The 11,108-nt window shown below is 38.9% G+C and overlaps 1 long non-coding RNA gene across 1 annotated transcript in view; it reads right to left on the bottom strand.

The window, feature by feature from the left end:
- The window catches only part of LOC102197672 (uncharacterized), a 43,357-nt gene extending 32,765 nt beyond the window's left edge, over positions 1 to 10,592 (bottom strand). Inside the window, exons 1-2 of the long non-coding RNA XR_311730.1 lie at positions 10,307 to 10,592; positions 7,657 to 7,709 (exon numbers count right to left, since the gene is read on the bottom strand). This is a non-coding gene — a long non-coding RNA (uncharacterized LOC102197672). The remainder of the gene's footprint in view (positions 1 to 7,656; positions 7,710 to 10,306) is intronic.
- Between the last annotated feature and the right edge of the window lie 516 nt (positions 10,593 to 11,108).

Raw genomic sequence — 11,108 nt, forward strand, 5'->3', positions numbered from 1 at the left:
ACACACACACACACACACACACACACACACACACACACACACACACACACACACACACACACATTCGCACTTACTAGAACTCACTACAACCTGCGCATACATACACACTGGAAGAGAGGTGATGCTGAGTGTGAGAATGTGGAGATGCAGCTGCCACTGGCCTGTTCTGAGCATACTAAAAATGATAGTGAGTTAGTATATCTGTTTTTTCTTACTTGTTTTTCTTTTCACATATTTAGATTTACACACATACCCTCTGTATGTGTGTTTGTGTGTCTGTGTGTAGATGGTTCAACTGTCCTCCATGACCATAACAGCCATAGCAAGTAATGTATGAATATGAAACTTCAGCTCTGTAATAACAGGTGGTCCTTGGGGAGAGAATTGCAATGGCTGCCTCTGTTCTAAGATGGTCTTGATTATCAGTGGTTATGATCTGGTGTATCATTTGGCTTCAGTTTGGCTGAACAGGGGAGAACAGATAGTCTTGGGGAACATAGGAAGGTCAGAATTATTCATTTTACTTCAAAGAGAGCAACATCAGGAACTTTCTACATATTATTGGGTAGTTAAGGCTTACAACACACTGAAAACAGATGTGATGGCTTTGATTATGCAGATTATAGCAGAAATCTGTGAGTGTGTCATCAGATTGATTTTGACTCTTTGCTTTCGTGTTTTACGATATAACAGTCGGAAAATTTAACTAGTCCTTGTGGTTGAAAACCGATATCCATGCTTCTCCATATCAGCACCCAAAGCTTCTAAGGAGTGAAATTTATCTACACACAGACTCTGCAACAGCTCTATTTACTAAAACAGCTGTGTGCATTCTGTAAAAGTTTATGGAAATAGGCCTGGTTCTTGTTTGCATTAAATATTAAACCACACATTGTGTAGATTAAATAGAAAAGAACCTTGATCGTGAAATATCATTTAGTGCAGCTAAAATGGCAAATATATCTATGATTACGTTAAAGAAAAGTATAGATTATCAGGACACCGTAAATTCTATTCTGCTGATATTTTCTGTTGTACATGCTCATAGGATGATCTGATTGGTGGGGTCTGGTTTCAATGAAAATACTAAGGCTGGTAAATGATCCTGAGTCCAGGAGGAAATTAACAAGTGGCTACCAATGCCTTGGATTACATGCTACTATACTTACACACCAAGACTTTCACACACCTGACAGCTACTTTGGTCTCTGTGACGAAGGGATTCTGATTGAATTAAGACAGTAAGATCTTATTATCCACAGACTGAATATATCAGTACATTTGTCTTTGCTAGAGTTATTAATAGTACCCAAGAGGCAACCAGACACCGAAGCATGGGTTGACAAACAGACCCTTGAGCTATTAATAAAAGAGGATGGAAAAACTATAGTCAACCAGCAGACTTAGTAAGAGAGAGAAGATAAGTCTGACACACATACTGACGCCTCAAGAACAAGGTGGGAAAAGTGTGCCATTTGAATCCTTATTATTTTGACTGAAGTTCATTGAGAAAAAGAAATCGCAATAATTACACAAAAAGGATGAAAAATGACAGGTTATGACAAGTTATTGATGGCAAATTAAAAATCATCTTGGTCTCAGGGTTGTTGTTTTCCTGTCCACCTGTTTTGTCTCTAATCCAGATGTGTGGTATGGGCAGACTGGAAACAGAGCACCTTTCTTTTGTCAAAACTTCTTCGTGTCAGATCTTTCTTTGAAAATCTCTTTACATTGATATTAGGTAAAAAGCTAAAGTAATAGATAACAAAATATGTCGTGATGCTAAGGCTCAAGATGCTTGATGTGAGGTTGTGCTGTATGTGAAATTAAGCATAGGTTTACTGTAAGTGGATTTGAGCTTGGCTATAGGTGGTTATGGAAAATATTCTCTCACAAGGGGCAGCAACTGTTTTTCCCAGTAGACATAAGATCATGTGCGACCCTTATCACTTTCAAACCGACAGCTTAAACTAGGGCAGGCTTCACATACAGATATAGAAAAATACACAGACAGACACGCGCACACACACACACACACCTGAACATGAAGGGCTGAATGCTTTGCTGTTTGAATTAAACAGCAGGTGACCAGATGAGTATGGAGAGAAAGAAGAAGGAAAGGACCACTACCGAACTTAAGAATTAAGAGTCCCATCCCTTTCTCACACTTTTCCCATCAGATTACCATTGGCCATCTATGACCTTTGACCTGTGCGCTTTTTACCTGCATTAGCTGCATCTTGTGCTCAGTCATAACCAGTGAAAAAGCAACTTTGTAATGGCTACCTTGAAATAATTACATGCTAATACTGGCTGGATTTACATTCAAAACAGTTCTGAGTAAATATTGAAACCCTCGGTGTTTCATACTATCTAATCAGGGGTTGGATATTAAGGAATATCATCTGCTTAACATTAATGCATGAATGCACCTTATTGTGCCTCAAAACTAAGCTATTAAATAACATGTTTTTGTTGTTAATTGTCTTAGTTTGTCACATAATACTGACAAGACTCATGCAGGGTCTCCTTACCTTTATAGATTACTGTAAGAAATTAGATCTCCCTTGTCTAATTCAAGCAAAAACTAAAACAAAAGAAAAGCAAACAACAACAAAACTTCAGCAGATGCCCATTACATGGCTGGTCATGTTCCCTGGATGGCTGCATAGTTAGTCTATGGGATACACACCCTAGCAATTTCTACTGGGCAAGGCATGGCTGTTCTTTCAGAGCATAAAGGCTTTCATTTGCTGGATATTTTTACATTTTTATGCTGCATAGTCCAGCTCTCGAGAATAAAAGTATTCAGTAGGCAGCACAAAGGCCGAGTGAAACAAAAAGAGAGTGAGCAAAAAGGAGAATGAGAAAGAGAGATAGGGAATGTCAGCGCAGGAGAAAAAGGAGAAGTGAGCTAAAATTTAAGGGATATTTTGCTGCTCATGATTTGCTTGATTTAACACTTTGCAATGCTGAAATTAATCCAGTATGGAAAGAAGAGTGGAGGATTTGTGCTCTGGATGTCTTTACAAAAGACTGATCAGAAATACTATGCAGACTATATTATATCCCTGAATTATTTTTAACTTCATGTTTTGCTTAGTCAGCTCAGTTATGTTTGCTCTGATGATGTTACTCAACAGCGGCTAAAGAGCTGTAAATAGGTTTAGCAATTAAACCAATGCCTCAGAAAGCATGGGTATCATAATAAAATACTCAAAAATGTATACCAAGCTTCTGACAAAAAGGCATAAGACACAAGGTAATGTCTATTTGCACTAATTCTCCGAGTAACACCAGGCAATGTCCTATCTTTGGTAATTCCATGAATACAGCGCTGAGGGGCAAAACATGCTGTCCTCCTGCTAATGAAGCTTTCAGCCCTGCGCCACAACCACACAATGACAGCTGGCAGGGGAGGGGCAGGAACTACATGCCATGAAATAAGAGGGGGTAAAAATTGATTAGCAATTTTCATTTGCGCTAAGCTAAACAAAAGAAGGCTGCCGCTCTATTCTGCATATCATCATGGGGTGGGAGAGGAGGAGGGTGGGCAATGTTGACGGTGTTGGGCTGGGGTGGGAAGTGATCTTTCAGAGCTCAAGGCATCTATTGTTTAGTTAGAGAGGATGTGGTTGTGTGTATGTGTGTGTGTGTGTGGGGGGGGGAGCAAAGAGGGACTAGGATGGAAAGATGAGGGAACTGAGGATGAGAAAAGAGTGAAGAAAGGGGGAGGAGGAAGGTGTTCAGGGCAGTGGAAAAGCAAAAGGGTTAAAGTAAAGGATGGGGGACAGGGAAGCAAGCAGGGAGTGCAGAAGAAAGAAATAGGGATGGGAGAACTGGGAAAGACAGGGAATGAAACAGAAGGACACATTGATGAAAGACATGAAAGAGTGGGTGAAAAAGATTGGGATTAGGGATGAAAAAGAATGACATATAGGGAGCTTGAAGAGTGGAATACTGAAGGGTTTGATAAATTAAGTGTAAAGAGGAGAAAGTAATAGGGTGGGCTTTGTCTGGCAAGACAGAGGCAAGGAACACATATAAGAGAATAGGGAGAGTGTTGTCCAAGAGGTCATGACTAATTCTGAAAATTAAAGCTGGACCTGGACGGTGCCACAATGCTTTTTAAAAGACAAAAGCAAAGTGGCTGGGTGAAAAAAAAATGACACCACCATCACTTTTAAAGTTATTAAAGCCATTGAATATATTGAATATAGAGGCTCTAAGAATAGAGAAATTTGCCAACCCAGAAGAAAAAAAATGCAGTACGCATGCAGTACTGTGGCCAAGCTATGTTGTTGTATGGGCAGTTTTCTTGAAGGGCTTTTTGGCATGACCGGGATGCATGATGGCTTATTAACAGTGACACTAGTGTGCTTTAAGCGCGTGCCCACCCACCCACCCACACACACACACACACACACACACACACACACACACACACACACACACACACACACACACACTAATAAATGCAAAAAAGGCGAGAAAATAGCAGCTGGTAAGTGAGTGAAAGCAGAAAAAAAATCAACAACTTTTAACCAAAACACTGTACACAACTCTAAATTTAATTTTCTGCAAGATTAAGCACAATAATGACTAGCTTTATAAAAACCCATAACTAATGGCTTCCAATGAGCCAATCTATAGGCATTGATCTGCTCAGTATCTCATAGACTCACAGTGCAAAGCCTATAAATGAAGGAGGGAAGAGGGAGAAGGCAAGAGACAAGAAAAAGGGTAGAAGAAAAAGCGTGGAAGAGGAAAGAAAATGAGAAATGGGTGATGGGAGAGAGACAGGTGCAGAGAAAAGGGGAGGGTAATGACTGAAGTGAGATGAGGAAAGTAAAGGCAAAAAGATAGAGTGCAAAAGAAAAATGGGAAATAAAAACAAAGAGTGACTCAGTATAGCTGTAATATTATATTAATATTAATATTATATTTTCTTTTTTCTTTCCAGTGAGTGTATTATACTTCAGTTGTTTTCCAGCATTTGCCAAAAAACAATATCACTGTTTTCTGAAACACTGTACTGATGAAGCCTGGACTGTGAATACAAACCACATAGCAATACTTTTACAAATGAATTTCGGTTAACTAGTGCCAAACTTTATTCTTTACAGTTGTATATAGCCCGACTTAAAAAAACAACAAAAAAACTTTTAATATAGTGCTTTTAATTCTGGATTGAACTATAGCACATGAAATTGTTAAAATATGTGCACTAATCCTGAAATAAAAAGTAATATTTTTGCTCGCATACAACAGAAAGACAATCAATAGCAACCCAGGAGTTCAAACAAACTACAATAAAAATCATCATTATATACTTTTAAAGGTTTTTAGAGCAATTAGCTGTCTAGTGGTTTTCTACATTGTTAATCCTACACTTGACAGCTTTTTAAAGGCTCACTGACTAAGATCTAAAGGTGGTGGCATGTGAGGAGGATAGAGTGAAATAAAACAATCCTCTGCTGAAAATGCACAGAAGCTTAAATCCGAAGAGGGCGCCTTGCGTTAATCCCCATGGATTAGGCTTCTAAATACTTCTATTCAAGCCAATTAATTCATGCATATATCTGTCTCCGGCTCTTTTCATGTCATTTAAGATGATGGAGGGCAACTTCCTGGGAAATCAGGAGAATGTTGAATATGCATCTACATTAATGCATACAGGCTCTCTCTTCAGAATCGTGTGGCAACAAACTATACATCCTTAGGTGGTGCACATGCACATGGGCATATGCTACAACGCAGAGGTATACATTAAGATTTTAATGGGGGAATGATAGTGGGAGGGTGAGGATTGAGAGGGGCCTCCAAAAGTTGACTGACGTACTCTGACAGCTGAATACTAATCATGAGATCAACCTCTGTCTAAATCTACAGGATCTCAGTGGGACTTCTGGCTGGGAGAAGCATAGAAAGGATTAACAGTAAATACAGAAGGCTTACAAAGAACAGAGAGACACCAGTGGACAGACTCAACAACTTGAAACAAAAGGCTGAGAGGAAGAAGTAACTAAAGATGCAGAAGTTGACCACTGAGAATTGAATGATGTTCCTAAAAATATTTCTCTATCTATATTACTGTGAAGAAGGTGGCAGAAAGGAAACAAACAAAACAACAGAAAAAAAAGACAATCGTCAAAAATCGAGTGCAGAGGTTTACACAGGTGAGATCAATCAGGGAACCAGGAAAGAGACGTGAAGTAGAACTAAGAGAGGGCATGAAAGAAAACTAATCTTCAAAGTAATTGAGATACCCCAAATGACGAATCACACTAACCATGAAAGCAGAAATGAGGGAACACTGAGGGAACTAAAACAACTGTAAATAATAAAAATCAAGACATGAGCCAAAACAGGATTACAAAGCTGAAACTCATCACTAGAGTAGCCATAGAGTAGAAACAGGAACCACAGACTCAGTGTTACGAACTAACTGGAACTAACTGGAACTAACTGGAATAATAAAGAAATCCAACAAGAATCAGGAACTCAACCCAACAAACACAAGAAAAATAGGGAAACCAAACTGAAAACAATGAATATTAAACATGAACACAGAAGCCGGAAAACAATAAAAAAAAAACAGGGATCACAATAAACACCAACAAATTGTTTTGTTTACACTTGAATTCATTTCCTGTTTGCACTGATGTCACTAATGATTTGGTTTCCCAATGACATCATGAAGGCCTGAAGTGGAGTGCAGCCTTTAGTGTTTGAGACGTCTCAAGTCTCTGGTGTTTGTGTGCATGATTTTCTGGTTTTGGGACTGCGTTGTGTGTACATGTGTGTGTACACATATAAGCAGGCTGGAAGGCAGCAACCGCTGCATAGAGTATTAATAGGACCTCATATCACCCAGGAAGGCTTCCAGATAAATAGAAGCTCACATCAGGCTTCAGTCTATGATCAGATTACAACTCCTGAGCTATATCCACATTTTGATGACTGGTATATAAAAGTCTGCTTGGAAAAACGTTATGGTAGTAGCAAAAGACTGACAGAAAAGAAAACATTAGCAAACATAGTAAAGATGTCACGTAATTAAAGCAATTGTATCTACATTTTTTTTTTTTTACGAAGACTACACAACACTGACACTGGTGACGTGCAGCATAGTTAAACAGAAGACTTAGCAAATCCACAAAACTTTACATAACAAATCAAATGGGCACAAACATGACAAATTGTTGAATATATTACCACTGATGGTAATTGCTATAAACTTCTTGACCAGTTTTCGATCCTAAACCACAACTTACTGATTATGGGGCCACATGTTATGAGCAACTGGTCTGAGTATACGGCTGTACCCAGAGTTATAGCCCTGACTTAACGATTTATCAGTAAATGTGTAAATGCCTGTTAAATTTACCAAACTTACCAGTGGAAGTTAACTTTACAATGATGGGTATACCACTTAATATGAATCTTCATAGGTATTAAATGCACCTGGTCATTTCTTGGCTCAAGGAAACAATAACAAAGACTGCTTGATGAGGAAATGCTTATATTTGTATCATGTATAAGCTTCAACATCCCAAACATTAAAGCTTGTAAGTGCAAGCTGTACCTATCTTGGCGATATAATTAGTATATAATTAGTCTTTAACTTTGAGTTTATAGCACTGATCCTCTTACCTGATATTCTTCAACTTAGGTAACTGCTGTAAGGTGTGCTCAGTCCGCGGATACTGTAATAAAGTAAAAAAAAAAAAATTATATTCTGCCGCTGCTTTGTTAGAATTACATAGGATTAAGTAACACATTGCAGAAGATAGTACCAAGGAGACTAGCAGCATTTCACGAGGTCTGTAAATTTAAAGACATTTAAAAAAATGCTGATATGAATGTAAAATGTCATTCACTCGATCGTTAAACTTTGCATTTCTCCAAGTGCTAAGCTCTGTCTCTCCTTTTCCTCCAATTCTCTTGTCTTTTAACAGTCACTCTGACTCTCTGTCACTATGATCTGACATCAGTCCGTCTGATTGGTCGACCCAACTCGTGCACTAACCAGTGACATGCTTTAATTATTGAGCGGCTGACCTCAATTGGTTGGCTGGAACAGCTTAAAACACATTTCTCCACACACAAACACTGCATGCACATACATGCACACACTTTTACACACTATGATCACACACTCACAAACTCAGTACATTCTGCACACTTACAGTCTCACCCTGGGGATAGTTTCTAAAGTCTAAATATATACTGTGGACACCATCAACACTGCCTGTTACTTCTCTTAGTTCATTCATGCTAAAAGCACATTAGTTATGATAAGAAGCATGCCGCATTAACATGTGTTTATACCAAATATATGATTCTAAAATATACCTAAAAATGGGAAATAAATACAGCTGAGATATTACCCAAGAGTTGCTTTCAGAACAAGCTACGTTGTAGTACTTTTTATGTTATTAACCTATTTACAGACGCTTTAAAAATCTTGAAATACAGATAACTGTGAACAGCGTTGTAACACTACTGTTACTGTTTAAGACAACAACATCATAATCCACTGAAGTACTCTACATGGTCATCCCATTTTTACATTTTTAAAAATATATTTTATGATAAAAAAAACTGGAGCAGAATAAAATTAGAAGAAACACCCACCAAAAATGGATGTAGTAATGCTAATTTATTAAAAAGAGACAATTTAAATTAAGTTTAGGATTCTTTTTAAATTCAAAAATGAACATGTGCAGTATAAAATTTATGACACAACACAGATGTTGACTGGAAACATGAATCCTGATATATCTTTCAGAACTGGTGCTGCGAGAAAGAGAAATGAGACACATCTTTAGGTATGACATGTATGCACTTACTATGCTATAATTTAATATCCAAATATATCTTTGAGAGTATGATCAGTGGTAACATCCTGCAAATGATCAAACACAGGTGATACTGGATAGCCACATTGCTTCATGAGACATGATGCAACCAGTGCATTTTTAGATTAGGGTGTAATGGTATCCTACCTTTAGTATTAAATATAGTCCCTCTGGTTCCACTTCATTTCAAATGTGAGAGGGTGAGGGTGTTTTATCTTTCTGCCAGCATTACAACGTCAAGTGTTTGGCACTCAAAGCAGTAAAGTGGCACACGTCTTCAGTAATGGCATTCATCTCAAGAATGCCTTCAGAAACATAAGTGACATGTTGTCTCTCATTATATTTTGATGAGTGTAACCCAGCTGGGCTCTACGGCATGCTGTGTGGCTTGTGGTCTATGATTAGTTGCAAATAGTTCAATGGGTCACACCACTTGGCTCTGTTCCCAAGACCTCACAAGGTTCGGACACACAACTCCCCAAACCACATGGCCACATTTCGAGCGCAGAAACTGAATTCGAATTAGATGAGCAGGTACATGAGATTTATCTTTAGATTTGCAAGCCAGTGGTAAATGTAATGTCTGTAAGTTAAGTCTTCAGGATGCCGATTGGTGTATAGAAGTGCTATTGTGATTGCCCTTGCTACAACAGGGAAATAATAGTTTAAGTTTGCTCTGAACAGGAGTCCAGTAAAAGTTTGGGGGTTTTTTTTGGACATTTTAAGTTTATTTGTATACAGCAGAGACAGACAAGAAATGGAAAGATTAGCAGGGGAATGGCATGCAACATGTCCAGGAAGCTGGGATTTGAAGCACGTATTCAGCTATAAGGTTATTTTATGCCAAGGTTTTTTTCTGAAGTTACAGGTGGTTCCAAAACTATTCCAACGATCACTACTGTGAGAAAGGGCATGTTTATTTTACTGTTATACCTGTGAAATTTCAGCTGTTTAATCTGGACAGTTTTGAAATGAAAATAGACAACTAACCAGAACAGACACGCATGTGCATGCTAGACAAACGATACCCACTGACATCACTCACACACACAAACAAATGAACACAGTCAAACAGAGCTCTCAACATGGAGCTTCATGCATGCATGCGTGCGTCTCTGAAGTTTGGCAGTGTGTTTCTTTAGTCCATACGGCGTTTTGTATTTGCCATAATCCCCTGTCAGCAACACTTAGGCAGGCAGACAATAGCAGAGAAGATCGGCAGCCAAACCCCCTTCACTCTGAGCTTGGCAGGTCAGTGTGCAAGCAGCAGGTTACACACACACACAAACACGCACACACACACACACACACTCACAAACACACACATACGTACACTAACTCTCACAAGCAGTACTGTACTGTACATATCCATGAAGCATACACACACTTAGATACACACACTGCAAACACACATGTCCTGCTGAGATGCACGTTACTCACACCTTCTCGCGGCTCTCTTCAAAGAGTTGTGGTGCAGTTCTCAAGGACACGGCTGTCTGAGATCCTCTCTCTTTCTCTCTCTCTTCTTATCCTGGCATACTCTCTCTGTCTCTCTCGCACTCTCTCATTTGCTTCACGGCTGCAGGACGCAGGACAACAGATGCAAGTGTGTCGCTGCCTCTCTCTTCTCTTTATTCATTCCTTTTCCCTCTCTCCCTTTCTCTCCCCTTTCCTCTCTTGGTCTGCAGCTAAGAGGCAGAGCACATTCTCTAAGCCATGAAGCAGAGCTTCTCTCTTTTTCTTTTCAAGTGCCGGGTAGTATGAGAACGAGGAAGTGAGAGAAAGAAGAAGGGAGGGAGGAAGGGGAGGAAGGAATCAACTGACCAAACTGATGTGCCACTCCAGGACACTAGTGTTCTGCAGCCAGCCAGAATGCTGCTGCGGGAAAAAGCAAACAGTTTTACTGTAAGGTATCAGCCTTACAGTAAGGCTGTAGCAGAAGCAGTGGAAACTTCCCATATGTTCCAGCTTTGCAAAAAATGGAAAGGAACAAAAACATTTAGAAGAAATGATGGATTAATGAAATAAATAATAAAAAATAATTTTTAAAAAAAGGGCAAATAATTAAACAAACAAGCAAACAAACAGGAAACAACAGAACAACCTGGTGAAAAACACTGAATTTAAGCATATATGGATAAAAGGAAAATGTTGAAAAAAGAGGAAAAGAAAATAGAAGAGAAGAGAAATGTCTCGACAAGAGGAGAAGAGAGAAGTGGAAAAAGGAAGTCTAAGTATTCCCTA

This window comes from Pundamilia nyererei, unplaced genomic scaffold, assembly GCF_000239375.1.
Source record: "Pundamilia nyererei isolate P.nyererei 1_Seehausen unplaced genomic scaffold, PunNye1.0 scaffold00051, whole genome shotgun sequence".
Classification (NCBI taxonomy): Eukaryota; Metazoa; Chordata; class Actinopteri; order Cichliformes; family Cichlidae; genus Pundamilia; species Pundamilia nyererei.